We start from the raw sequence: 23,670 nt of genomic DNA on the forward strand, positions 1-23,670 counted from the left end.
ATGAGGACATGTAGGCCAAGGTTGTGCACTGACAAAAGCACTGTATAAATAATATCAAACTTCAAGACATTTAGGTTAACTGGTTCTGTTTCTGCTCTAATTTTCACTCACACCAACCATAGTGTGCAGCCTACATAGTGTACATTAAGAACAGACATAAATTAGATACGATTCCAAGTACATTTAGACTCAAAAGCCCCAAAGAATACAAAAGTAAGATACCCTGAAATGGTAACACCATATTACCTCAATAGGAAAATGTCATACCATTTTAAGGAGCCACTGTCAATTCATATTAATAATACAATATCTGAGACTGATATTTCACTGACAGTTGTTCTCTAGTGATGGCAGAGTTGAACATTTGTACAGTATGCTTGCATTGGCCTACATTTTTCCCCTCCCCTTTGACCATCAAGGCTACGAATAGAATTTACATCTAAAATGGTATAAGTGATCAGAAACCGGTTCAAATCCGTAACTTAACAGAGTTCAGTACACACAAACCACTTTCAAATGGCTGAAACCAGTTTAAGATCAACCTAGATGGATGTAGTATCACAGTCCCCCACAACCCAAGATGTTTTGCACCTCCTCTTTAATCCCCACCCTTTGCAGTGTGGGTGAACTAGCCTCGGGCCAAGCTGTCTGCCCCAGCTCCTCAGGAGGCATGTTTTTGCATTCTCCGGCTTCTGGCATGTGCTTACATTTCCAGAATCAAAAGTGAATGTCAGTTCACTTGCTTATTAGTTCAATCTACAATGTTTAGAAGATTGAACCTGCAAAGATTGAATCAATTCAGCCTCGATCTGTACTTAGCCAAGAAGACAGTCCATTTCAGGAGAAGGAAAGGGCCATTTACTTCAACCTGGTGGATTAATTTGGGGATTGTCTTAATTTTAACCCCCCCAGTTACCTCTCTAAGCATAAATGTAGGCATCTCTTAACCCATTTAATGTATACTTTAGGCTTTACTTGTCTTCCTCTGCAACTTAATTTATATGACTATTACATTTTGTCTGAAATAGTTCTGGCTGAGTTCCCTGCTTAGTCCTAGTTTCAATATTTCTCCAACTACTTTTGAACCCCTTGTCAATAGGAAAAAATATGCATCTTGCTCAAGTTTAGTGATCCATGACACTTCATAATTTTCACAAAATGTTCTCATCTGTTTTCCAATGAGAAGGGAATCCAACTCACATAAACTATATAATGTCTGGGTAGATACGCTGTCTCTCTGAAGGTGTGAACATTTTTTTTGCATGTTGTTTTATTAACCTGATGTTGATATAGCCTACTGTGCTTTAGCAAACAATATGCTTATTAAGGCCATAGTTCTAAGAGCCACGCCTTCAGGCCCTACTTTCAGGGTTGGAAACTCTATCCTAGGAAGTAGTGATGCTGAGAAGGACATGGTGGATAATAGGAATTTTGGACTGGAAGGGCCTTCTTGACCATTGAATTCAGTCCCCAATCAGCTTAACATGCCACCTGGTGCAAAAAGACTAATACAATCCTTGCATGTTTAAAGAGGGGTATGCTAAATAGAAGTAGGGAGTGATATTTTCTCTCTTGTAGCTTTCTGTGCCTTTTCCCCTCCCGGGTGTCACACGTCTGGGTCTCCTTTGAACCTCACTGCTGCCTTCTGGCTTACACGGCCAGGCTACTGGGAGTGGCCTTGGGTAAGCTTTCCAGGGGTCTTGCCCGCCACATCTTTGATGATGATTGGTTCTTTAGCAGGCGGAAGATGTTTAATCCAGTCTCCCTTGGTACTCCCCCTTAGTCGTCCTTGTGATTATTGTTCCTTGAGGCTCCACCTCCCCTACACCCCGCCTAATGCCAACCGCGATGTTATCTGTTGGGGCCAGTGTTCTGGCCCTTACTGATGCTTGCTTTCTTAAGGGCTATGGCTGTGAGCTACCGATGGTACAGGCACTGAGCATCCACTGTCACCCTTTGGTGTTCCCTGATTCATGGGATGTCGGCCTCCACTCGGGCTTCAAGTCCTCTTGACAGGTTACCCCCTCCCCGGGTTCAGTACCTCTTGCCCATCATCTTTGTTCTGGCTCCGTTGTCCTCACCAGTGTCCCAATCACTGCTGCTGCTGGCCTCTGCCCATGCTGGCCTTGTAGGTGACTCCCATGGTTCCCCTTCTAAGGCACCACCATGTCTCCTCTGCTGCTGGCCCCTTGGTCCTCTTCAACCTCTCTGAGCTGGGTGGGAATGCCTCTTCCAGTTACCCCGGCTTCCTTCCTGCTGGGGCTTTTATCCTGGTGCGGGGTGGTCTCTTGGCCAATTGCACCAGCACACTTCTACAAAGCGCGCCCACACAGATGCAGGGGTCATTCCTGGCCCCTCCTGGCTCCACTGTGGGTTTTCCTTTTGCTCTTCACTTTCACTCCTGGCAGCCACTGGCACCATGTCCTGCCACCTCTCTCCAGCTTTAGGTAAGTTTCCTCCACATCTCTATTTGGCATAATTTGAATATCATACCTGCTTATCATTTCTGCAGTTCAAGGAGAACTGGAGAGGGTTCAGGAAAGAGCATGGACAAGATTAAGGTAGAGAAAAAGATTGACTCTAGAAAGGTCATTCCAAGTACCTTATCCAAGGGAAAACAAGTAGTGACAAAGAGCCTACCTGGGAGGCAGAACTTAGATCATTAGCTCTTTGATCTACCCTTCCTTCCTTCCTTCCCCTTCAGTTGCCACCGTGCAGTGCTCACGCTGCTGCACAAGAAAGGAGACCTTGGCTGCATTAAGAACTGGTGGCTGGTCTCCCTGCTGTGCGCAGATTACAAGATTTTGGCCAAAGTGCTGGCCATCCACCTCCGCACTGTCATGGCCTCTGTCATTGGGCCTGAGCAAAGCTACTGCAAGCTGGGCAGAACCATCCAAGACAACCTGTTTCTGCTGCGCGACATGCTTACAGCCAGTGAACGCTTTGGCCTAGACGTTGGCCTTATCTCTCTGGATCAGGAGAAAGCCTTTGACTGGGTGGACCACGCCTACCTCTTTCAGACCCTAGAGGCCTTTGGCTTTAGGCCCATTTTCACCAGGGCCTTCCGGGCCTTGTATCGAGACGCTTCCAGCCTGCTCAGGGTGAATGGGGTGCTCTGTGCCCTGTTCCCTGCACGCAGAGGCATCCATCAGGGCTGCCCCCTGTGGGGCATGCTCTATGCCCTGGCCATTGAGCCACTGCTGCATGCACTGCGGTGCCACCTGAGTGTTGTGGCTGTGCCACCAGCCGTGGGCCTGTCTGTTGCCCCTCCGCTCTGGCTATCAGCATATGCAGATGATGTGACCATCTTCCTTAACACCCAGGAAGATGTGGAGGGCCTGACAGCCTGCCAGCAAGCTTACAAATGCACGTCTTTGGCCCGTATCAACTGGGCCAAGAGCGATACCCTGTTGCTTGGTGAGTGGATCACCATGACCACCCTGGACTTGCCTAGGGACCTCACCTGGCGCCATGAGGGCCTTAAGATCCTGGGCATGTTCCTGGGCCCATTGACCTTCATGGTGCACAACTGGGATGGCCTCAAGGAAGGAGTGGAAGCCCGCCTACAAAGGTAGCACTGGCGCCTACCCAGCCTCTCCTACCGTGGATGCGTCCTCATCATGAACAACCTAGTGGCACCAGTGCACTGTACTTGATGAGCCAGAGGACCTACTCGAGAGACTCCAGCACCTCCTGGTTGACTTTTTCTGGGATGGGCGCCAGTGGCTCCCACAACCTGTACTTTATCTACCTGTAACTGAGGGGAGCCAGAGTTTTGCTGACCTTGCGGGCAGGGCAGTCGCCTTCTGCCTGCAGGCCTTTCAGCGACTCCTGTACAGCAAGAAGCGCCTACCTTGGCAACACCTGGCATGCTGGTTTCTACAGAGGGTGGGGGCCCTCGGCTTCGACTGGGAGCTCTTCCTGTTGGACCTTATGCTTTTGAACTGGGTGGTGCTTCTGGCTTTTTACCATGGTGTAGTATGAGCCTGGCAAACCACTTTCTACCTCCAGTCCCAGGCCCATCACCTGCAGTTCCCACAGTTGCTGAGGCCCCCAGCGCTGAGGCGCCCTGTGCCGAGCCTGGCCTCTGCCAGTCTCATGGCCATTCTCATTCAGGCATGTGTTCTCTGCCTGAGTCATCTCCTTGACCCCGCTCAGTTGGCGTGGCTCTCGCCCGAGGCCTTGACCAGCTGGCTGGGCATGCGCTCCGTTCTCAGCATGGGCTGTCTCCTGTGTGACATCCGGGCTGCCCTCTCATTGGAGGCAGCAGCCACCCTGGAGGGCCATCTCTGGGTGGGCCAGGTGCCCTGCACTGAGGATGCCCTGAGTGAGGCTTTTCCTGCTTTACCAGTCACCCCAGCTGTGGCCAGCAGTCTGACAGGTGGCCCTGGCACCTTGCTGATGCTCCCTGTGCCTCCTGACAGTGACACGGGTTGCCCTTTTGCTTTTCTGTCACGTAGAAGTTTATATGCCTGGGTGGTTCGTGTCTGTCATGCCCAAGTGCTGGCGGGCTGCCCCAATACACCATGGTGATGGTGCCTGGGGCCGCCAGATTCCCAACTGGCCCACCTGGCGTGGTGCATATTGTATAAGCTGCCAACCATCAAGAAGACTGGCGACCTGCAGTGGCGGATGCTGCACAGCATCCTAGCCACTGGCACGTTTGTGTCCCACTTTGACCCAGCCGCCTCGACAGCCTGTCCCTTCTTCCTGGGGGTTGTTGAGGAGACTCTCTTTCATGCCTTCCTTGACTGTCCCCGCCTGCAGCCGCTCTTTGTCACCCTCGGGCTGCTGCTGCAGGTGCTGGGCAGGAGCTTTTTGGAGACCACCTGCGTGTGCTCCTACCCGTACCAGGCAGCTAAGAAGTTGCCTGGCCAGCTTCTTACTGGGTCAGGCCAAGTTGGCCATCCTCGAGAGCTGCCGAAACCAACTTGCCAGGACCAGCTCAGATGATGCTGTGCGGCTTTTCTGTCTCCTGGTGCAGGCGCGCCTCTCGGTGGAGTTTGAGCATGCTGTGCTCCAGCAGGCAGTGCCCGCCTTTGAGACACGCTGGGCCCTTGAGGGAGTGCTGTGCCATGTGGAGGATGGCTGTCTCAAATACGCGCTCTGATGTCACGACCAGTCTGGGTGACTGGACTGGCTCAGTGTCGAACTACTACTTCCAGCTCATGCCGTGTCCTAGGCCCTCACCAGGCTGCTTTTTTGCTTTCTTTTTGTGTGGGAAGTTGAAGGTTTTGTTACATGTATGATGGGATGGAGCAAGGTATGAATTGTTTATCTATATAGTTACGAACATGTGGCTGGCACTCTGACCACATAATTAGCATGTAAGACACGACGTGAAATGTAGCAAAGGTGTCTGTCATGGTGTGATGTGTTGGATGCAATGATATGGTATGTTTGGTTTGGTGGTTTGGTTTGGTAGTAATTTGTTTGTGTTTTCGCTTTGTAGGTGGCCACCATTTTTGTATCCCTGAACCCCTGAATAAAGTAATTAAAAGTCCTTCCTTCCTTCCTCTGTCCTACATCCTGAGACATCAGTGCCAGCCATGTTTCCATTATGCTCCATTTTGCACTTTAGCAGAGTTCTTTTGTTCTATGCTGGTAAGCTTTTTTTGTCCCAGTCAAAACTAGTTATGCAGATGTTTTGGGGAGAGAGGCAGAATTTTCATAACTAATAGTTATGGAATTATCCCTTAATAATGCTTAACTGTTTCCTGAGAGGTAGTTATCTTGGTCCATTCTTTGCCTGTTTTTCCAGACAAGTATAGAACATTTGGCTAAACTTACACAGTCATACATTATACACATCAGTAACTATTCTGTGTACAGTATTCTTGAGTTCTCATAGAATAGCTTCAAAACTGTCCCAGTGCCCAGGGTGTATTTGAAGATGTTAAAGTGATTGGTGAAAACAACTTGAGACAGACACCAAAGTCCATTTCAGCAAACATTTCCAAGCAATTCCAAAACTACTACTATTCAAAATAAGATTTGAAGTTACTACAGTACTCAGACTGGGTACATTTATTGGAAGCACCATGTTTTGAGGTTTCCAAATATTTTTTTTCCAGAATTGTCTCTTCAGAAGAAATAAAACAGCCCAAAATGCTGATGCAAACCAATGCTAAATGTCAAACCCTTCATTTTGGCCAGCACTAGTTTCTTCTGCTATATCTATACATGTTCCTATACCTGCCATGTTAGCGCACATGTAGAATGTACCAGAGTCAGATGTCATATTGCAAAGAAGTTATGTCAATACATTGTGAGGCAGAACATCTTTTCTTGTGTAATTCTACTAAAACATGACAATATGCTTGTGCTTGAAAGTTCTTTTTAGGTCACAAACATCCTATAAATAGAGCATTTGACCCACCACACTGCCCTGGCAAAACTTGTGACCCTGGAAATACCAAGATGGTGCTACTCATTTAACTTAAACCGCTGCCACTGTTCTTTCCAGTGTTAAAAACATTTCTGTCAGGAAGAGTATATTGAAGTATATTCCAAATGAAATCCTGTCTTCTTGGTTTAACTCCCAAGGTAACCCACCCCATTACTTTTATAATTTAAAACCTCCAACAACTTCGCTTTCTTTCTTTGGCTTTCACCACCAAATGTAGAATTCTTTAAACAATGGGTGAGAACAGAGAAGGTAAAATTAATGTATATATTTATTTTACATTTGACTTGTCTGGAGCTGGATAGTCCAAATTAAATATGGTGCCTGTAAATCTAAGGTATTACTGCAGTGTGGAAGTCTGTCCAGTTTTTCTGCAGATAACAGATATTTTTGCACTGTTCATATAATGCATAGAAAATACATTTACCACTACAGTAAGTAGTTTTATAGTATAGTCAACAGCATGTTGCACAATAGCAATTACATGTGGAAATAAAGGAGGTTACACAAGCTATCGGAGAGAACACAGGTATGTTTTTGTTGATAAAAAGGAACGGAGGTAAGAGGATATTCAAGTTATTGTAGCAATTAGTTTTTTTAAGATGTCTATCTATATGAAACATCTTGGGCTAAAAAAAAAAATCCTTGGTAAAATACGAAGTTTATTACATTTCTAGACTACATTATCCTTGTCAGCTAGATTAAAGCATTCTCCTAGACTCTGTCCTATATTACCATAACAAGTGAGGAAATAATGTAGTGTTGTTGCACTGAGCAGCTTATAAATTTTGACATAAGTGTGAGAGAAATCACTTGAAATGTGAAGCAACCAAGAGGAATAATTAGGAGCAGCAGAATGATCTCAGTAATATGACAACAGTTTCTAAAGCATCCCACAGGATTGAAATCATCAGGTTTGCTTGACCTATATCTTTAATAATACAGCTCATTGCCCTTGTATTGAAGCTAGAGGGTAAGACAAAGTATGAGCTTTATCATGTTTTAGAAGAAATTGCAAAAAGTTTATTTATTAACACACCACGAAATAGCCCATTTCTATGATTACCAAACAGGAAAGCAAGTTGGGCCACAGTTCACCACACAGAATGTTCCTTTTCATAGTCAAGCTCGGCTGGCAAAAATATTATGTAATACTCAACTAAGACAAATGGCTGTGTTACCAGTGGAAATAACCTTCTGTTTAATTAGAAAATAAGAGCTATATAAGACAATAAAAATGGTTACTGCTGCCCTGAGTCACTGTTCAATAAATATGATAGTGCTGAAGATAATGCTAAGTGTTATTTATTTGTGCAATATCACAGGCTTGGTAATTGCTCATGTTGTTGAAAGTTACTCTGCATGTAGAATTTTCTTGCTTAATTCATAAAAAAGAAGAAGGCAACTTCTTTTAAATGCTAAAAAAAACCATGTTCCTAAAAGCCTAAAGTAAATAAATACTCTCAGTTCCTTCTACTCTTAGTACTGGGTAGAATTTATTGACTTTCATATCAGTTTTTTGGGGAAAATTAAGTTATTCATGGGTGATTCCCATTATTTCTCAGAATAGAAAATGTCCAATGAAAATATTTCCTAAGGACCACTTTCTGTGAAGAATATGCTATTTTCCAGTGATTGTTTCTCTTTCCAATTGGATAAAGAGAAGAGTAGTATTCAAAATTCTTGGTGAGTTTTAGTGCCTGATTTTTCCATACTCACCTTTTCTCTTCACTTGTGGATACTCACTATATGCAGAAATCAGGTCTTTAAGAACTCATTTGCAAAGACAAAGAATTTAAATGAAAATCCCCGTTAAAAGATAATTTTACTATTAAATTGAGCATCAGTTGTGTTGTGTGATGCATCAAAAGTTTCCTTTTTTGGGTAGACACTGACATATTACCTGGAACCCTATAGTTTACATATATTTATCTGATGTTTGAATGAAACGAGGGTTAGGGACACATTTTATAATATCCCTTTATTAAAAAGCAGCTGTGTTCCCCAGTCCTGTTGCTTTTGAATATACAGTAAATACAGGGATTTGAGAGAGGATATCATAGAAGTTGCCAATTCTTATTCAAAGGGAAACATTCAAAAGAAGCTTCATCCACATGTTTTACCTCCTCCTTTTCTCTCTACCCAAAAAAGTAGACTGTATGTCAAGAGGCAAAACAAAACAAAACAAAAACTCTTTTCTTTGCACAATTCACTTTAAGCTTCAAAATCCTCCAAAATCCCCAATCTCCCTTTGCAGTCTGGTTCCCACTCTCTAGCTTTCCTCATCTCCCTCAAAGAAAAAAGCTCTTCTTTAAGGGACTGATAGGTTGTAGAGCGATGCTTAGCAACAACATTCCTGTGCCTTAAGTAGCTGCAAGCCCCTAGCTGAACCCTTTGATGTGACTGTCAGGGCAGATTTATTTTGTTTTAGCACATTGTCTACTTGTCCAGATGTATCAGGAGATAAAAAGGAGTCATGTTTACACTCTTTTTTTTTTTAGATGTAATTAAATCGCATTTTTGATGAGTCTCTGAGAGATCAAAATGAAGAAAACAGGAATTGGCTTGAGTAGAGAAGGAAAATCCACTTGCCACCTGACACTGTAGGAAAATAAAGTGTAAAGCCACAGTGCAACGTGTTGATTTGGTTCTGTTGAAGCCTTATATTTTGTCTTTTCTCACATGCTCCTAGCTTACCAAAGCAATAGAATCCAAGAGGAACCATTAGACAGCAGTCATTGTATTCTGTAGCTTCTCTCCAGGTTGCCCTGCTTTTAGAATGTGTTTGCCCAAGTTGAAACTAATTATTTACTGTATGTCACAGTAACTTTTTAGATCAAATATCCCAGAAGAACATTTGATTACAGGAGGTGGCTGTCAATCAAATGCTTAAAAATAGAATTTGATTGAGCTTGAATAAATGGATCTTCCATGCAAGGCAGGTCTTACTGAATTCTCTTAGAGAGCAAATCACAGATAAATCCATTTTTATTTATTTGTTTTTTAAACTTGCACATTTAGCAACACCATTCTGAGCTCTATTAATAGCCTGTGGTGTGCAGTGACAAGCCCGATCCCAACATTCAGTACACTGTGGGTATGCCAAGTGAATAAAATGCTAGTTTTAATCTGCTGTTACAAAAGTTACTTATTTGCATCTTAAATAGGTTACACTACAGCACCCCCTTCTGCTGACTAAGCTGTGTGACAGGAGGCTTTAGTTACAACTTAGTTTCCTGCTCACATGACAGCACAAAAACTACTTAAAAGCATTTTCTACCCTTTCCAGACTCCTAATTCTCATGTCTATTAGGCAAGAAGAGCAACAACATTGAATAATAGTTACAAAACTAGCATTAACCTTTAATCTTTAGAATCTAACTCACATTTCATGTAGATTAACCTTTTATCACTCATATGTTGGGAAGAGTAATTAATTTAAGAAGTGAGAATTTGGGGTTTAACTGAAAAGCATTCTTGTATTTAAAATTAGTAGCCAATATACTCAGTGTTCTCCTTCTCAGACTGCCATTGCTTGAGTGATAGTTTTGTGTATATTCTGTCTTGTGTGTAGTAGCTATAGAGGCTTCTATTCAGGAAAGCAATTTTCCTTTTTGTTTCGGAGTTGACTTTTGATGACACCTTGGAAGTCAGTTGGACAAGGGAAATTGAAGAGGTTATGAATCTTCTGCATTTCACTAAAATGTGATATGTTTATGTTAGCCAAAGAAATTAACTTACACTGAACTCAAATATAGCGAAACTCCATCCATACTAATATAGAATGAACCTCTAAGATTACTTCAGTAGTCTGACAGAAGTCCAGTGCAATGCTGGTAGTAACAAATCATCAAATACATTAAAATTCTCTGGAAAGTAATAGAGTATTCCACTATGTATGTGTTTTATATATCTAATGTGTGTGTATGTGCATGTGTTTTATATCTAGTGTACATATCACTATATACTATTACATGGTAAGTCTCAGAAGTGTCCCTGCTATCTGACTTCTATGCAGGAAGTAAAATTGGATTTGGCTGACTTATCACTGATCACTAAATCCCAGAGTTAGTTTGAAGTGATTTGATAATGCCTGAATTGTGCAACATAGAATGAAGTATAAGACGAGGTATTTTAGACTTAGTTTCTTTAGTATGAAAATGTTGCAAAAGCATTTTATTTAGTGGATTATATGCTGTGCTAATGTAAATTACTTAATATGTGTTGGTGTCCTATTCTGTCTCAGATACGTTCCCATCTCTCTCACTGAGAATTGCATAAGAACATTTAAGGGAAGAATTTTGTCTGCCATCTGTAGATTGGCGTAATTGGATAAAGGGTGCAATGGTCAAATATTCATGTCCACACAAGAGAAGCAAAGCTGAAATCTTACACATTATTAAATTATTTACAGATACGTTGCTGACTTACCCATCTTTTTTGACAGCTTCTTTCCCATTTTTTGGGTGAATCTTTTCAAATGACTTCACATTGCTTTTTCATTCCTATGAAAGGGTTGCATGATGAGTAAAATGTAATAAATGGTGGAATTAAGGTAACAGTAAATTGGGATCTTTGGCTTAATGCGCCAGGGAGGTATTTGCATCTGTTCATCTAGAGGTAAATTTGTGGTTCTCTTTACAAAACACCTCAAGGTATAGTTATATCAGGCTGTTGGGTTTTCTGACAAGAACTGCACAGTTCACCAAGGTTTAGTTACAGTACTATTTAACTATTTTTTTCTCTCATATATTAATATATACAGCTAGTATTTTCCTTGTGTGTGTGTGTGTGTGTGTGCTGTTCATTAAAATAATGCTGTGCATAAGCTACATTCTCTCTAGAATTTCCTCATTTCTAGAACATTTCTAAAAACATGCCAGTCTATCAATATGAGACATAAGACCACACAAATCATCTTGATATGCTTAAAACATTTCTTGCTAGGATGACATTTTCCCAAATTTTGGGGGTATAACTTAAGATCAGCAGGCTTTGTATTTCTGTTTTGTACTTGGTTAGGTCAGAAAACTCTAGTCGCTGGTGTTACTAATGACAATCTGGAAGAATTAAGAGTCCAAGGACACTTACAATTTGTTTGTTTCCAGTTCCTCTGTCACATATTTGAAAAGAACCAGACAACTTGAGTTGCTTTTGCCAAAAAGTGACAACTGCTAATTTGATAGGCTGAACTAGCATGTTAGTGTCATAATTACTCTGATCTCAAATTTATCTCCCAGGTGGGCAAGTATGCTTTACCAGTAACATTCTGTCCCTTGGGGCAAATTCAAGTTATTTATCTTTTTAAAAAACTCAAATATTGGGTTTTATACTGGGTATACTCCATAAAGTTTTATATAAGTGGGTCTGCTTTCTACAATTCTTCTTTATTTAATCTCTCAGGTATGAACCCTTCCTACCAGCAGACCACATTGTGCTCCTAGCACTTGCTCTTCTGCACTACAGTCTTATACTCATCACATTAAAGGGTACTGAACTGCTCGAGGAGAAAAGTTCCAGTTAAAATGGGTAAAAAAAAATAGAATATGGCAAATGAGCAGAGACAAAAACTATTCCTTCCCATTTACTGCATCTTTAACTGAGTAGCAAAATGTCTCCCACCCCTTCTGCTCTTGAGATGCATATTTTATGAAGCCCCTTAAAAACAAATACTCTTTAACCCCAACATAACAAAGTCAGTTACTTCTGGCATCTTACTTACAGCTTAAAAAAATCAATGCAAAATATAATTCCTAAAATACTTTGCTTCAAGTAATAACATGTTATAAGTTGAAAAAAGGTCTTGAAAGTCAAAGAAATGAATGTCCTGTGTACTATGTTACAGTAAAACAAATCAATTCAGGCTCCTTGAAAGCAGTCTTTGCCCTGTGATTATATTTGTGTAAAGTCTTGGGGCCTTTGATCAAAGAAAGGCATTTCAGTCTAGGCCTAATCCAGGCTGCTTTAAGGTGTTTAAATGGGGGGTGGGGATAAGGTTGATAACAGCTGGGATTTAAATTTACTTTTGCCTAACTTTTGTTTTGAAAGGATTTCTATTATTCACTGCTTCCTTTTTCATACAGAAGATGGATCATTGAGTAAACCTAAAAGGGAAAGAGGATATGGGAGGAAATGGGTGGGGACTTTGAATTAATCTTCTGAGGAAAAATGTTTGATCAGCGGGTAGGAGAGGATGAAAACCTCTGATGTTGACAGCAGGCAACTTTCTGACTAGCGTGTGATTGACAACTTTGATGCTCCAGTGGGGAGCTAGTGTCCAGCAGTGCTCAGGCATCCTCTGTCTGTGGGTGGTAGTGTTAATAATGTGGCAACTGGAAAGATTAATTGTGGACAAGCAGCAGGATTACAAGGAGGGCTTCACAGGTCTAAAAGGAACAGTGGTAGGAAGGCCTCTGATCTGTCAGCCCAAAAGGAAATGAGTTAGGGCAGACTGGAGCAGGCTTTAAAAAACAGGGGGGGAGGGAAGGGAGTAGTGGAAGAGGGGAAGCATTTAGGATATTAAAGCAAAATGTGAAGAGGATATTGAAATAGGTCATAAGGGGATGGGGCCAATTTTCCTGAAAGGCAATATGCCCTGTTTCCAGAGGTAGCTTTAAAGACCTTAATACACTACATCCTTTTACAGTCCATTCAGAGTTCAACTTCTACTGCAATGAATTGGTAACCAGTTGACTTCCTTGGTGGTTTGAACTGCCAGGGTAGGTAAAAGTCATTATTCATGTTGGAAAGGGGGCTTGACAATAAATTGTTTGTACATTGCCAACACATACATTCAAATTAATAACCTAGGAAAGTACAAATGCAAAATGCATTGGAGAATGTTTACTTAAGACATATCTGCAAGTAACTATCCACTGTATATTTTACTTTCTACCATTTTTGGTAGAAGTACGGATTTTGCCAGTAAATTCTCTGTTACCATTAAAGAGGCTATTCATCATGCTTACTAATGTTATTAATCAAGATATACCACAATACCCTTAAAATGAGATCATTTTGATAAATCATGTATGACATGGAAATACTTTATTCCTTTTAAGTGCAATTTAGACTGTAATTTTTTCCCTCATTTATGATTCATGGTAGAAACATGGGAAAAATTCCTTTGCACATTTACACCTTATCTCTAGTAATAATTCAAAACTGCTTTTAGATGAAAATTCAGGGTCTGATTCACCAAAGCTGAATGCCAGCTCATTATTTTCTGGCATTCAGTAGTCCAAAAGTAATGTCCATACATTAGACGCTATTCACAATAGTTCGATTTGGCTGCTCACCAGACATATTGATTACACTCAATTAAGCCTAAATGAGTAAGAATTCTCTTATGTTCATTTACATTTTAGATCCAGTTATACCCAACCATCAACCTTGCAATTTTATATAACTCAAATTATAGCAAATTAAGATATTTTATATAAGTGATATTCTACCTTCCACAAACATGTGGGAAATATCTTTTTGATGATTTATATTTTATTAAGAATAGTACCTTTTATAACGAAGTTAAATAAAGTTGCATTTTTCTAGTTAAAGGTCATCAGGGCTCTGATGCCAACCAAAACACATCACCATTCTCCTTGTCTTCCCACTTCCATTATGATCCAGCCCAAATCTATTAACAGCAGCAGATAGGAAAATAACCCAGTAAACTTGTCCAGAAGGAATAGCGTCCAAGTTCAAAGTCACACTTTTAATTATAAACGAAACACTGATGCTATTCATTAGATGGAAGAATGTCTGAAATGTTTCAGTATGTTCTTCTAACTTTGATATAAATATTGGATAAATGTTTAATTACTCTGGCATTCAGGTTTACAAAGGAAGAAAAAATCCAGTAGAGATATTTAATTTGGAATGCAGAACCATTCATGTCTTGGTATTTTTCAAACTATGGTTCAGAGGAGGTTGGCTGACCTGAATTACAGTCCTTCCTTTTCTTCCATTAGAGGATGAAAGCATTTTAGGGAATATGGTTGGCCTCCAAAAATAACAAGGCCATTTGTATTTTCTTTAACCATTGGACCCTGAAAATGGGGTTGCATAGCAGATGCACAAATATTCTTGCAACTGCATGGGATGTACATTATACAGTGCAATCCAAATCTTGGTTTTACCACTGTACATAAGGAATTCAGGAAATAAACACAAGTATGTCTAAATTGAGTTTTAGTTTAATGAAGTGCTGAAGTTCTTCAACAGCATGTGACAAGGCACAGTTCACCCCATTATCTCTTCTCTGGTGCAAAAGTGACACTTCTATATGTTTGTTTTATGCTTTACTTCACCTCAGTTCTTGTGTAGACGATAACAATTTCTCCGCATCATTGTAGAAGTGACTTTATGTTCACCGTAGAATCTAAAATGGTATTGACTCCTGCTGATGATGTAGCTTTTTTATTTAGAGTTTTAGACTGTTAGGAATAATTTGAACCAATAAAATGCTTATCCTGTTTAAATGTTCCCTGAAGTTTCTTTCTCGTTTCAGTGATTCTGCTCATTATTAGAAATAAAATGATCAACTTGGTAACATTTTTTCTTGCAGTTTAATTCTTAGTAATGTCATATTTTTCTAATTATAGATAGACTAACATGATTTACTAGTTAAGAGTAATCAGAGTTCATTTGTTTCTCTAACAGTTTTTCATAGTTGCTATTTTTTACTCTAAAGGAAAACTCTTTACAAGGATCAGGTTAAAAATCTTGATTTTTAGTTGACATTCAGCAAAATATCAAAAGCACAGTTTGTTTAGGATGCAAGCCATCCTATGGTTTTATAAAATAGTCAATATAATTTTTCATCTCCTGTTTGTTCAGTTCCATGGTCAAATGTCTAAAACCAGATTTTAAAACAAGTCACTATTTTTATGTGGGGTGAGTAGATCATCTCATTAAGCCTGTAAAGATCAGGCAACTTGTGATAACACCACACAGCTGGTATTTCTCTCTAATTAAAATGACTTTAATTTATGCTGCAAGTTTACTAACAGAAATTCCCCAAAGTGGGATCTGCGGTTACTTTGTTCAGTATTAGGGAAAAAAAATCCCAATGTCATTTAAGCACGACAAACTTCCCTGTACAATCATGCCGTGCCACCTGTTGGCTCCTCTGAAACATAACAGGATCTTGGTATCACTCATGACAGCAGCCTGACCCTTTTCTGACCTCTAACCTACTGCATAATAGGTGATGGAAAGCAAGAGCTTTTGTAGCTTGTCTTTAGACTTGTAGTTCCTGCATGTCTTGCCTCACTGGTTTTTCTAATCTTTCTTTCCCCTTCTTTCAGAAAGAGAAATAAGGTATTACTAACCATTAATCAGTAGATTTTTGATTTAATATTAAATTGATATTAAAAAACCTATCAGTTTCAAAACATTTCTATTCTCCTACTGTATGGAGTTGATACAGTGGAATCCTATTGTATGGATACCTTGGTGTATTTCCTCAAAATACTGTTGTTACTTTTTTTTAAAATTGTGGTAGCACCAAGGGGTTCCTCTATTGAGCTTAGAGTTTTTCTGCTTGGTGGTGTGCAAAAAATATGGTACGGATAGAGTTGCTGTTTCCTTCTTTAGGCATGTCTCAGGAATTTATGCCGAATTCTATTGATAAATGGCCTGTGTTTCCTCTGTGCTAAACATACTGTATCAATATTAAATTTTTTTTAAAGCAATTCTTCAGTTTTCCTAGGAAGTATTGCTGATGTGAAAGTCTGGTAGTGAACAGTTACTCTGTTGTATCAAAAGCTGTGTAAACTTTAAAAACAAATAGTTCTGCGCTCCTATTACATTACTTGTGGAACATATAGGAAACTCTCATTAAACACATTTTCCTACTAAATGGAGAGGGGGAAAAGTGGTAGTAAATGTCAGCGATGGAAGCTTAACCTTAACTTTGAAATTTTAGGTTTACTAGGTTTTCAAAATTATAACAGGAATTGAATTTTGGATTTAACTTCCTTCAAAGTGAATTTTCTGATATAAGAAGGTTCTGGAAGTAAGTGTGTGTCTGTGTGCGCGCGTGTGCGTGTACACATATGCATAATAATGTATGTGACAACAAGTTTTAATGTTAATGGAATGCTTTTTTTTACTTTTGAAAGATGGGTCACATATAGGCTTGGCAGAATTTGATATTTATTGATATACATTGTTAAAAATTGATTTCACCTGAAACTCGCAGATCAACAGAAAAATATTTCCATTGGTAATCACAGAAATTTACATAAAGGAGATGTAAAAGAAAAAAAAATCTGGGATGGAGGAATGAGGTAAGGAAATCCCCACCCTGGTGCCACACACACACAGTGGCTGCTGCAGGAGCTAGGGACTCTGCCAGTCAGGCTGTGCTGGGAAGAGGGTGTTAGAGGAGCTGGCCTGACAGCAGTGGGAAGCTCAGTGCTTTTGACCCCTCGCTCTGCCCAGGTCCCAGCCAGGGCAGCAGCCAAACTCCTGCGGAGTTAATTTTTAATTTTTCCAATCTTTCCCTGTTTTGTTACTGATAAGTAGCAATTTATTTTTCTTACTCTTTGCTAGGTATACACCTGGATGGACAAATATTATTGACGCATAGTTTTGTTCAGGTTTATCACCCTCTGTGTGCATGCGCATGTGCATGTGTGTGTGTATTTCTGAGTATATGGGAGGGAGAGAGATATTGAGATCTATCTATAGGGAGATATTAAAATCTATTAACATGGCAAGATTTATGTCAGCTTTCATTTACTTCTTAAGAAACAATAATGGCTAGCTTTTATACACCTCTTCACCCTTAATGAAACAAAAAGGTACATGCTGCTGGAATGAGACAACACTCTGTTCAACTTTTGTCCGCTGTATACAGTGTCTGATTTAAGAATGAGCAAGTGTGGCATAAGCACACAGTCTAAACTGAATGACTGTGAATACACCATTGAATTGTTGTCTTTGAAAGCATTTGTTTAAGTGCATTGTTAGATTTAGAGTTTCTGGGTATTTTGCGGGGAATAATTTCATAGCTTCCTCATCTTATTTCTAAACATGTCAACATCCTGTACCATCTCTGTGTCAGGTCTGAACTGGTAATGTTCAGAAACTGCCTCTTCAAAGTAACATTTCTGTCAATGGCATCCAGTGTAAATATTCTTCTGTTTAATATAGTCAGCTGCGGAAGCTGGTGGTGGTGGGTGGGTGGGGGAAAAGGATTATGCAGTTAGTGAAAATGATCTTACTTCCTGTGTCTTTTTGTAAGTGCTCTGTGTATCCATTGAGCCTCTTTCAGAAAGGATGCCAACTTGCTGCTCTTCTTCCTGTGTTATAAAACTTGTCAGGTATGATATATTAGTAACTATTACAGCTATTGGTGTCTGCATGTGCATGTACATGTGAGAAGAATTTATGATGTGCCATAGAAAAGAGGACAATCTTTCACATACTAAGGGTGAATATTAAAACATACAAAGTAGGGAAATTTGAAGGTAGGAATGTTTAAAAATGGAAAAAATACCCACTTTTAACCAGTCTCATTGGGGTGCAGTAATATAGTAGCATATAAAGCAAGACCAAATAATTTAACTGAATATGACATTTCATAAAGCCATTTAAATAAAGTGATCAAAAATATTTTTAGTTTAGGCTTTTCTCCTACATCAAGCTCTTATAGTATTTGTAATTTTAAAAGACTCATTTGAAAGCTTTGTAGACTTTTGGTTTTCTCTTTTTTTATGGTCAAGTTTTGCACTTCTTTCTTATTAAGATTGTTGAGCATGCATAATGGGAAAAATGGAAGTATTTGCATTTACATCAGTGGGACTACCCTTGTGTTTTACACTTGTGTTCTATACTAGTATCTTGCTAAATTCAGATAGCTATAAAGGCTGTGGAGAAGTCATGCTTCTCCCATAGAAATACCCCTATAATCTACTGGAACGTTCTTACTGAATGACTTGACACATCTTTTAGCAGATAGAAAATCTAATCTCTTTACCCATTTTTTCCTTTAAGCTAACTTTAAGTTACTTTTGTACTGGAACTGGAACTTCAGATACAAATGTCAGAACTATCTGAAGACATAACTGTCATATGTAAATGTTGTTGCTGTCAAAATATTGTTGTGACTATTAATAATAAAATCCATACAACTCAGTTTAGAAAATAGCTTTGGACCCAATGTTGATAAACAGCAAGAACAGAATTGGTGGTTTCTTTTCGGTGGTGTTCAAGCTTGCCCAAAAAGCTTATTTAGAGCTTCCATGCAGTTGACATTGTGCAAAACAGTCCTAACCCTCGATGATCTTCCATGAAATTAAAGCTGTTGTAACTGAACACTTAGGAGGAAGGTAATGAAACTGTTGTATACTTGACAGGGAATTATATACTGTACATAAAACGGTAGCAAAATAACAATAAAAATCCTCCTGTTCTTGCTTTTCCTAAAATTGGAAATAAAGCTAAATTGCCCCTTCACTCCAATATCCTTCTCAGAAGCTCTTGAATTTTGCTCAGTCAGTGGTATTTGCTGAAAAGGCAAAGTTTCTTCCAGTAATTTTAGGAAAAGCTATCATCAAACTGTCAACAGTCTAAATTGAGATTAAAAGTACCAAAGAGAAACCTTCACTATTATCGAGTCCCAGCTTAGAGCACTTGAATGGACAGATAACATCTAGAATGTACAATATGAGATGACCTTTCATCTGAGTTTTTAGAGAAACTTGTGGTAAAAGGTCTTATGCTAAATAGCGATAACTGGAACATGGGAAATAATGTGAAGTTTAACCATTAGAATTTCAGAGTCATGCACTTAGGGATTAAGAGAAAGGACTTTGCTTATAAAATAAAAGTACATAGATTGGAGATTGCTGTGGAAGAGAGGATCTTGGAAGTACATATTAATCAGGATGACCATAAGTCATCATAAATCTTTATGTGACTGTGAAAAAAGCCAACATAATCCTCAGGTGTATTAAACAGGGTATATTAAATATAAAAAAGGAGATATTAGTACCGTTGATAAGACCCCATACAATTCTGATTGCCAATATTGGAAAGGGTAGCTTAAAGTGGAGTGATTCAAAGAAGCAATCAGTAATGTGGGTAAGAGAGTCTTATAAAAGATTAAAGGACTGTGGCTTGTTTAACTTAGAAAAATAGAATGGGTGTAATTACTGTTTTAAAGACCTTTGCAGGGTGAATATTAGGGAGAGGTAAGAACTTTTTAGTCTCTTTTGGCCCAAGATCAGATGGCTACAAACAAGTTATGGATAGACTTAGATTGGAAATGAAAAGGTATATTACTATCAAACAAGTTTTGAATAGTCTTCTAAGCCACATTGTAGGGGCAAAGAACCTAAATTTGGAGTGGGGGGAGGAGGGGTTGTGGTATGTGGTTGGGGGTATGTGGAGTGTGGGTATGGTGCAGGAGTGGTGTGCGGGGATGTTGGAGGGGTGTGTGGGGCTGCTGGGTGTGTGTGGGGGGGACTGTGTGCAGGGTGTATATGTATATGTGTGTGGGAATGAGGGGGTGTTGTGTGTAGGAAGGTGCATGTGGGTTGTGGGTATATGTGTGAGGGTGTGAGGTGTGTGTATTGTTGAGGTGTGGGGTGTGTTTGTGGGTATGGTGAGGTTTGTGGGAGGGGTCTGGGGTATGGGTATGGTGGGGATCAGGTTATGGGTGTATGTATGTGTATGGTGGGGTGTTGGCTGTGTGTGTGGGTGTGGTGCGGGTGGAGTGGTGAGGAGGCTTGGAGGGATGTCTGGGGTATGGGTGGGCTGGATGTGCATGTGTGGGGGCCTTACCCCCTGTCTGCTGTTTGTTCTGTGCTTGAGCCCAGCCCCTCCACGGGCAGCAGGAGGGATTGAAAGATTGGCGCTGCCTGCCTGGCTCTCAGTATGCTGCAGAAGGCAAGCAGCTGGCGCCAGTGGACAACAGGAGAAGACCCTGCAAGAGGGGAGGGGGGACAAGGAGCTCGCACCACTGGTTCTTTTAGTCTCTGTTGCACACCTGCCTAGCAGAGATGCAGCCAAGCCTGCATTGGCTCTTGTAGCTATTGCTTCTATCTCATGTGCCTGCCCAGCAGGGTTGCACTAAGTGCATGCTGGCTCCTGCTGCTGTTTCCCCACCTCCTGCCTGTCCTGTGCCTGCCTGGCAGGGTTTTGTGAGCATCTGAGCTCCTTCACATTCCCCCCCTATATCCACATACTCCCCTGCCCTGCGTGAGCAGGACCAAAGCAAGCTGCAGGCAGAGCCCATCCTGCTGCCTGCTGTCTGGAGCGGTACAGCAGGGACAGGAGGAGCAGTCACTGGAGGCTGGGGGAGCCCAGCAGGTCTTTGGGCAGGGTCAGCAGCAGCCCTGTTCAGAAGCTGTGTCTGCTGGCTGGGCTGGTGCCCTTCAGCAGGGGAGGCTGGGAGTGAAGCATGAGCTGCCTCAGGCAGGACTCAGCCCCATGTAGAGCATGGCAGGGGCAGCCTCAGTCAGGGCTGGATACAATTACTTGGTAGATGCCTGCCTGCAGGCCAGATCCAGTCAGCTGGCAGGCTGGATCTGGCCCAAGGGCTGTATTTTGCCCACCCCTGTTTTAAAGTATGCTGATCCAAAACAGTAAACTCACATTTTGTATTAAAACATACATTTTCTAAATTTATTAAGTAATACATTAGTTAAAGAATCCATGTCAAAGAGATGGCTAACTAATTATAAAACCATTTAGGAGGACTTAAAAGGACATGCAGAAGCCAATGTGTAGTTTTGGGTCCATCATGCAGTAGGATATAGTTATTTTTGCCATCCTATACATGGTCATTAGTTTCAAGAAATTGCATAATTGTTGCATGTCTTCCACCCCTTTTTTTTATCTCTTTTACCAAACTAGAAGCCCTAGAGTGTGTCCAGATGAGTGTGCACATGCCTCTTGCACCATCTCGAACTCCTTTGAGATGCTGCAAGAGGCACGTGCGGGAACAAAAAAAAAAAGTTTCCCGCACTGCAAGTTTGCAGGATGGGGGCAAAATTAGACCCCTGGATATCCAGGGGTCAAACAATACCCCAGGGGAAAAAAGAGGAGGCAGGGTAGTCCATACAGGCAGGGTAGTCAATGTGCTGTGGGGGTGGGGGCTCTGCCTTGTGGGGGGCAGGGAACCCACCCCTCCTAAGCAGCCCCCACACCTACAGCCCCCCCCCACACCTACCCACACAGTGACCTGCATCCTTCCACACCCACCCTCCTCCTGCAAACCCCACATCCCTCCATCACACACCCACCATGTGACAAGGAAACCAAAAGCAAGCATTAAAACAGATATTTATGATTTATTTTATTACGATGCTAGAGACACTGGTAGGCTTCCAAATTGCTTTAACATTATAAATATAGCAATAAAACATTGCCCATCTGATCAATCCCTCTCTCTCTCTGTTTTGTTCTGATTGTAGAAGAATGGATTTTGGGGTATTTTAAAGAGTGAATTTGGGATGCAGCTTCAGCAGTCTAGCTGACACAAAGGGCTAGTGTCCCCAGACATGGACGACTAGTGCTGTGTTGGGGGGCAGCGACCAGTCCTGCTGACTGGGGAGGGTCCCTCCATGGCTGATCTTGCTGGCTGGAGAGTGGGGGGGATCCCCCCCTGCAGAAGATCCTGTAACAGCTGATCACTGTGGCTGATTGCTGCAGCTGCTTCTGGGAGTGGGTGCAGCAATCAGCTGGCACTTGCAGGGGGGGCACTGGCGCTCCCACTTGCCCCCCCCCCGCCCATTGCCTAAGTGGCAAGTGTGGCTGGTTAGGGGATGTAACCCCATGCACACCCTATGCATCACCAGTGTCCCCCAGATACCAAGTGGTATGGTGCGGGTGGGATGTGTGGGGGACAGTGATACCAGAAGCTCCTGAGGGCAAGTAGCTCTGAGATGCTAGCCAGGGCAGGTTTTTTATACTGCTGGGCCCAGCACAGGTGCTGGTCCCAGGCTCTAGCTCCCTCTGGCTATAGATCCAGGAGGAGTCAGGCAAAGTTATTTTGCCTTTAGTGGCACAATTTGCTCCACAAAGTGCATGTTCGGGCATATGTGCTGAGGCAAAAAGCCCCGGCTCAAATTTGCACTGCTTCCACATGAGCTGCTGCAAGTGCACGTGCTTGCATGTCTGGATGCACCCATAGGTTTGTAAGTAGAATAAAATTCTTCCATGTGTTACAACACAAAGAGAAATAATGTGACTTATACTCTCCTTTGAAACTTAAGTGTTTCATCTATGCAATATGCAGTAACAGAAGTTGGGCATGAGAGGCCAGAAAATCGCTCCCTGCCTGTGAACACTGTAAACTTCTACTGTATTGCCAGGCCAAACTAATCTATAAAAATACTTTTACAGAATGTGCTACTATATTTGTATTATATGTATTTGTATTACTTATATACAAAATAAAATGTATTCTCAAATAAGACCTGTCCTTTCCTTTCCATCTCCTCCTAAGCACCATAGCATTGCCATCCTGTAATCTCAAGGAATGATAGTAAATAGATTTTGTCTGAGTCTTAATGTTCTTCCTTTTGGACACAATCTTCTCCCGGTGGATAAAGTACAACAAGCTATGACTTCAAACATCATATTTCCTTTTTATAGCAAACAAATAAATAAGATATGAGATTCTCCTGAGGTTCCTTCCAACCTTAATTTTCTATGATTATTTTTTTATTTTAGGAAAGATTTCACTTGTATTGAGTAAGATCTTTCTGTCCCTGTTTTGCTTTTAGGAATACTGAATACATGGTTTTAGTCAAATAGAACTCAAATATTTTATACATTTATATTTTCTTTCAACTTTATATAGTATTTAACTACTTTGTCCTCATGCTCTCTCTCATTTGCAAGAAAACCCTTCATTTTGCCAAAGCAACAACATGTAACATAAAGTATGTTTGCTCTTAATTTCAAAATGGAAGTGACTGTTCTGCTTTCTTAACCCTGCCACCCATTTCCCTCTATTTTCTTATTTGCTAACTGCTGATGGCTTGCAAAGTGAGATCATTGCACTTTCCTAGTTACTTGTGTCTAAACTTTATTTGTTGAAAATGTCGTTCCCTAAACTACAATAGGTTAATAAAATTTCTTCGAGTGATGTTATCCTAAGATCGCTGTGGGGAAACAAATATGGATGCTGCTGCTTTTTAAGGACTAGAAACAACATAAAATATAATTTTTTTCACCCGAATAGTTGTCTGCATTCCGCTATGACTAGTAACTCTTTGTTCATCTATAAATGCATCACGATTCCT

At 41.0% G+C, this 23,670-nt stretch overlaps 1 protein-coding gene across 2 annotated transcripts in view; it reads left to right on the top strand.

The window, feature by feature from the left end:
* LRMDA (leucine rich melanocyte differentiation associated) overlaps nt 1–23,670 on the top strand; it is a 1,103,337-nt gene that overhangs the window by 904,214 nt on the left and 175,453 nt on the right. The window lies entirely within an intron of this gene.

The sequence above is a fragment of the Crocodylus siamensis genome, chromosome 7 (assembly GCF_052110815.1).
Source record: "Crocodylus siamensis isolate JL-2025a chromosome 7, ASM5211081v1, whole genome shotgun sequence".
NCBI lineage: Eukaryota > Metazoa > Chordata > Crocodylia > Crocodylidae > Crocodylus > Crocodylus siamensis.